At 52.2% G+C, this 6268-nt stretch overlaps 1 long non-coding RNA gene across 1 annotated transcript; it reads right to left on the bottom strand.

Moving 5' to 3' along the window:
* Window positions 1–346: 346 nt before the first annotated feature.
* Window positions 347–5975, bottom strand: LOC111738092. Its single transcript, XR_002779680.1, has 3 exons — window positions 5687–5975; window positions 5125–5349; window positions 347–4752 (listed from the first exon to the last, which is right to left on the bottom strand). It is a non-coding gene; the product is annotated as an uncharacterized LOC111738092 (long non-coding RNA).
* Between the last annotated feature and the right edge of the window lie 293 nt (window positions 5976–6268).

Here is a 6268-nt window from a genome sequence, read left to right as displayed (position 1 = left end):
TGAAAAAGAATTGATTTTATGAAGTGTAGTAAATACTGGTTAAAGTATGCTACCATTTCGTTGAAGAGATAAATTGTGCTATACGATTTGTGTACAAAAAATGAAACGGACTACTGATACACGCACCGACATGCATGAATCTGAAATACACTTTGCTGAGGAAAGGAAGCCAGACATGAAAGAGAATATTCTGTGTGATATCATCATATGAAGTTCTAGAAAAGGCGAATCAAAGCTATCAGGAGAGAAAGCAGATCGGCGGTTGCCCAGGGCTCACGGCGGAGAAGACTGACTGCAAAGGGGTCGGAAGGAACTTTTTGGGGCGATGAAAAGATGTCCCGTATCTTGATCGTGGTGGTGGTTATAAATCTATCTAGATTTGCCCAAATTCACCAAACCGTCCCCTTAACATGGGAGCCTGTTATTGGGTGAAAATTAGACCTCAAAAAGGGGATAAAATAAGGTGGTTTATTTGTGTAGAGTAACGTCATCATCATCTAAACCAAGCACCCACTGTGGACCCTGGAGCAGGTCTAAAGATGTTATTTTTAAGTCCAAAAACATGTGGCAAGAATGTACAGTACAAGGGAGCAGAAGCTATGAAATCCAAATGACAGAAAACAAACAGTTCTGAGGACCGGGAGCCTGACGTGCACACGAGACGGTGCCGTTAACAGAATCCACGCCGCAGGCCGGCGGCAGCCACGTCCCCTGCTGCATCCAGCCCCGTGAATCGCTGGCCTCGGTCATGCGAGAGCCTTGACTGGGCTAACCCGGCAGCTGCCCAGGGCATACTGGGAGTGGTTCATTATCCATCCCCCTCACTTGTGCTTCTCGCCGTCTAGCTGTTGTCTCCTCTACGATGGGCTTAATTCTGATAACAGACAATTGTGTTCACTTGCAGAGTCAGCACCAGATAAAGGATTCGAAGGTTTAGTTGAATATGAATCAGTTATTGATTCGGAAACACCGTTGGTGGCTTTCGGCTGTTTTATAAGAAAGGAAACTTCCAGACCAATCCCTCACATGAATATTGATGCAAAAATCCTAAATAATATATCAGCTAATAGGAACCAGCAAGAGATAAAAAGACGGTGTATCACGACTATCACAGGTCAGGCCCCCGGGAGGCAGGCTCTGAGACAGAGATTGGCGGGCAGGACATCAGTTAGCGAGTGCCCTTGGGAAGGGAAGGAGGCAGGACTGGGCAGGTCGGGTGGAATGGTCCTAGAGCCTCCGGGCAGCTCCAGAGATGAGACACACTTCAGGTCCCACGCTGGGGCGAGTGGGCCTGGCCTTCACGCGCCTCACTGACTGCTGCTGGATGCGGCCGCCCTGAAGGGGATGTGAACTTGGACTAGGGGGTTCTCTACAGCTGTGTGGTCCGCGGAGGACCAGCTGAGGGCCAACAGCTGGGGCTATAGTCCTTTATTTCTCAAGGACATTTACCAAGAGCACAGCAGCAGCCAAGGCGAAGCCCAGGCTGCTGGGACAGATGGTAAAAGGACAATGAACCACATTTATCCATTGAGCCACTGGCCCCGTACTAATGACCACTTTTAAATTCAGGCAGTTTATTACATAAGCAAAGGTGCCAGCTCCCTGGGTCCTTCTCCGCATACCAAAAAGAACTACACAGAAACAAAAGGGGCAGGATGACTGTAACTCAAGGCGAGATACTGTGTCGCTGGAGAGCCCAGTCGAGACTGTGCTAAGCAGCTGAATATTCTGCAGGTCTATCCTGAGCTCATCAGAACCTCAGCAGAACCCCCCAGGGGAGGTAAGCAGGCAAGTGGGCGATGCCCTCAGAGCAGGTCCTCACATCTTCTGGGAGAATCACGAGGCATCCTGCCAAGACTCAGAATAGCTCTCCTTCAACCCTTACCTGCATGGCCTACGTGCCAGGGTGTCTACGGCACCCATGACAATGACCAGAGTATGCTATGGTTCAGGACTCCAAGGATAGTTTAACATTAGACAATTAAGTGTTGCAATTCACCACGTAAAGAGAAAAAAGAAAAATGATGTCATCTCAATAGATGCAGAAAAGGTATTTGGCAAAATTCAACACCTATTTATGTTTTATAAATGCTCTTAGCAAGCTGGGAATCACGAAAAGTCCCTTGATCTAATACAGGACATTGCAAATATTACCCTTCTCGGTAAAAGATTTAAAGTGCTCCCCAGAGACTGGGAGTGAGGCGAGGGTGCCCTCTTTAGCACTTCTGTCCCACACTGGACCAGAGGTCCTCGCCAGTGCACTAAGGCAAGAGAAAAAAATAAAAGGCAGAATATCTCATTTATCCGAAATTATTTACCCGGAAACTGCAACTATCTGAAACAAAGCTGATTACCTCACATTCTCTCCTAAAGCAATCCGAAACAGGGCTGCCGAGATGCCCCAAGTCTACGCAGCTGTGGCCTGGCCAAGTGAGCACGCGGGGCTGAAAAAGCCGAGCAGGGTTTGTGATTCCTTCTCATTTGAGTTGACCCTTTGACAAGGGCTGACGGCAGGCAGAGAATGTCCACTGCATTCACTCTTCTGTCTTCTCAGTTCATCGTGGGACCACATGCTACTGACGTCCCGGCCGTACCCACTTATCTTACCCCGGAGGTGGCCAGAAGAAGGTTCTTTGCGTCTCTGCACCCGAGGGCGTCTCTTGGCCATTGGCGCATGCTCCACTCAGGCACAGTAAGTGCCAGGAGTCAACAGCCCAGGAGCAACGCTCCAGCCGGTAAGTGAGGGGTTGGGTTGGTGGGTCAGGCCTCGGCCTCCTCACTCCTGAGTGGGCTTGAGCATGGTGGTTGCCAGTGGCAACCTGCTCATTAACACGCCCTCTATCCGTTTTCTTCCCTTTCCCGCCTCATGCCGCTATGCCCTACCACGCTTCCTGGGGTCACCACTTAACCCCAAATCCTTGTCTCGGGGCCTCAGGGGAGCCCAGCTAAAAGAGTTGATTGATGTCAGCAGTGTCCCTAGAAAGTGGTCCCTCAGGATGAGATACTGGATGCTAGTCAGATGACAACAGGATCCCACGGCTGATGGTAAGTGCGGTGGCGATAAACTCCACGTGCTACTGGATCGCAGTTTTCCACACTGTCACCTGGGATGGACTGGGATGAAGGAAGAGAATGATAGGCTCCAACTGGCCAACTGTCCCCTCAGGAGTTGCTGTGAAAACCAGAACGCCCCATGGTAGCATTTATAAAAACCTTCAGCTGCTCCATGCAGAGGACAGAATGCGCTGAGAATCGGGCCAAGACTGGATCGTAAGGGTGGTGCAGTTACAAAAGGGACCAAACTCACCCCCCAAAGTCTCCTTTGTTTAAGTCAGGGCTCTGATTAGGAAGGGATGGGACTCTGATTCATGAGATGGGCCCCTTTGGGCAGGCGCCCTCAAAAACGCTGATACTCCAGGTTCCCCTGAACCCTTGGATCCAGCAAGTGGCTCACTGCTTCGTGCCAGAGAAGGGTGGCCCTCCTCACCTGGAAATCATTCAAAGGCCTCTCCGCAGAGAGAAGACTGGCGAGACAAGCTCAGTCCTCCCTAAGACCTGCCCCCATTGCACTTAACAAACAAATAGGGTCGAGTATCAGCATGGCCTGTGTCGAGAAATACCATGCTGCTTACAGGGGAAGTGAGTTATTCTCCCAAAGAGCTGAAGAACCTGGCTAACCTGGACCAGCAGGAACTGGACGGGCACATGTGAGCACGGGTCTGAGGATGCTGGTTCGGTGGCAGGGAGAACAGAAGCTGGATAAGGAAGATTTTACTGACATGGGGGTTCTAGTCTGTGACTTAGGACACATGACAAGGACACATGAAGCCAGTCCCAACACACTGCTGCAGTGGTTCCCTGGGCCGCGACAATGACGGTGTACCGGAAGGGAGGTGGGGATCCCGTGACCGCAGAGTCCTGGGGAGAGGTGGGTGGGATGCCATGCTAGGGAGCCCGCCCGTGGGCGAGGACACTCCCGTCACTGGAACAGTAAGGGATCCAACATTAACACCCAGACGCTCAGTGGTGGCGGTCCTGTTGGCCGGAGCTGACAAGAGGAGATGCTTGTACATGACTGGGCTCCCCAGCGTCAACGGATAGGATTCCAGAACGAGAATCTAATGGTGCACTTCGCCATCAGAAAGAAAGACGAATGCAACAACCTAATGGGCTGCGAGGCCAGAAGAGCAACCGGGGGCCACGGACCAGTGGCTAATAGAACATGGCGGCCCAGAGATGAGCCCAACGGGCAGCCAGCGAAGTGACCAAACGAGCAGCTGATGCGTAAACACTGATGTCAGCCGCCGCCGTGGAAAACCATGATCTCATACAGGTCCCAGACCCGAGTCAGCTCAGTTCCAGTGCCCGTCACCTGGAGGAGAGGCTGGGTCCCCTGAGGAGGAACCCTACAGCACTAGAGCAGTCATACATAATAAATACTCCCCACGATCTTCCCCAAAGGGCCCTGTGGCTATCAGGGTAACTGTACACCGGGAAAGTGGAAGATACACATCCTTCAAGAGCAGTTGGACTGAGGGCCACGGCCGACATACCCAGCGATACAAAATACCACCACAGCCCTCTCGTTAGAATGGGGCCACATAGGGGCCGGGCAATCAATAAAGTCCCAGCCCAAGTCCATCTCGTAGTGGATTCAAAGAGTCTGTGGATCCATCTGTGGCTATTTTCTGGTTCCTGAGTAGATACTGATGAGTCTACTTAATTGATAGACCCTCACATTAGTTTCTTGATCTGAGGAGTAAGAGCCAGAATGGTACAAAAGGCTTATTTTAAGCTCAAAATGCTTTTCCTACCCCGCCATCCCTCCTGGCCCTAATCAGAGGCAACACCCAAGTCAAAGGCAAGTGATCTCTACGACACCCACTGAATAGCTCCTGCAAACAAAACAAAACCCAAACCTATCAACACAAAAAAACCCAATGGAGCATGGAAGATGACAGCGGACGGACGTGAAGCAGGAACTCAGTGGCAGCCGCTGTGCCGGATGTGGCACCTCTATTAGGCCAGATGGGCCCAGCCTCTGGGACTTGGTATGAGGTTGCGGATCTGGTTCTTTCCAATCCCCATTAGAAAACAGAATCCCAAACAGTTCATGAAACTCACCTGAGCCAGACAGTAGACATTCACAGTTTTGCCCTGGAAGTAGCTAACTCTCCTGGTCTCCTACAACGCAGGCTGCAGAAGCCCTGATTATGCGACGTTCTGCAGGCAATCGTGCTGGCTGCCCGCTACCCTGACGAGAAAATGTTCATCGGATCCGCTGAACGGGAAACGGCAAACAATCTGGATGCTTGGTCGACGTGTGCATCAGAGAGGAGGGGAAGAATCCTGCAAAGATTAGAGGCCAAACCCAGCGGTAAAGCTTTTGGAGGCCCAGTGATCTGGGGACTGCTGGGACATCCTGCCCGGTCAAGAGCAGGTTACTGTATCTTAAACTTTCTACAACTAAGAAAAGCACGACACCCGACAGTCTGGATTCTGGAGCCGCATGTAGCACACTCGGCAACACCGCTCTGACCACTGACTGGGTCGTTCAGAAGGTTGCGTTTCAGGCACAGAGAGGGCTCGGTGGCCCTCTGTGCCTCGGACTGTAGTGCAAGGTATGTTGTCGCTTGGGCCACATGGCCCAGCAGGCTCCCAGGGCAGCAGTGGCACAGATGCTTACAGGCCCCAACTGGAGAGTGTGCGGAAACTTCTGGGCTTCCGGAGGAAGGCAGCAGAGAACTTTCCACCTGAAAAGTAGCTCCGGGTATGCTACTGGGTCCTCCATCATAAGCTGAGTCTTGCCAGAACCCCTAAGCCATAAGGTCAGGTGCACGTCATCAAATCCGTAATAAAGTAAACATGGCACACTCAGGACTGGGCCAGGAAGGTCCATAGGGCACAAGCGAATGGCACAAACAGGTGGTCTAGACGCCCGTGTCATTGCACTAAGACCTTGCCCTGAGCTCACACCACCTATAGCAGCAGAGACAGGAAGAAAGTCCGGGTTTGGCCCATGAATGGGTCAGCTCCACATCCGGGCCCGAGCCCCAAACAGCTTGCTGCTGACCCGCCAGCCCCCTTGGTGGCCGACAGGGCCGTGCGGGGTGGACTCTTCCCCAGTGAGCAGAACTCCGAGCGGCCCACCCGGTCCACTTGCTGCGCAGAGAGAGGTCAGAGGTGAGACTTATGTGGACACCTGGCAGTGACAACTGGCTCGGCTGGAGGGCCGGGGTCCTGGAAGGATGGGATGCGGGATGCTGAA

This window comes from Pteropus vampyrus, unplaced genomic scaffold (assembly GCF_000151845.1).
Source record: "Pteropus vampyrus isolate Shadow unplaced genomic scaffold, Pvam_2.0 Scaffold35, whole genome shotgun sequence".
NCBI lineage: Eukaryota > Metazoa > Chordata > Mammalia > Chiroptera > Pteropodidae > Pteropus > Pteropus vampyrus.
Note: the sequence above shows the minus strand (reverse complement) of the source record. Positions and strands in the feature narration are given on the sequence as shown.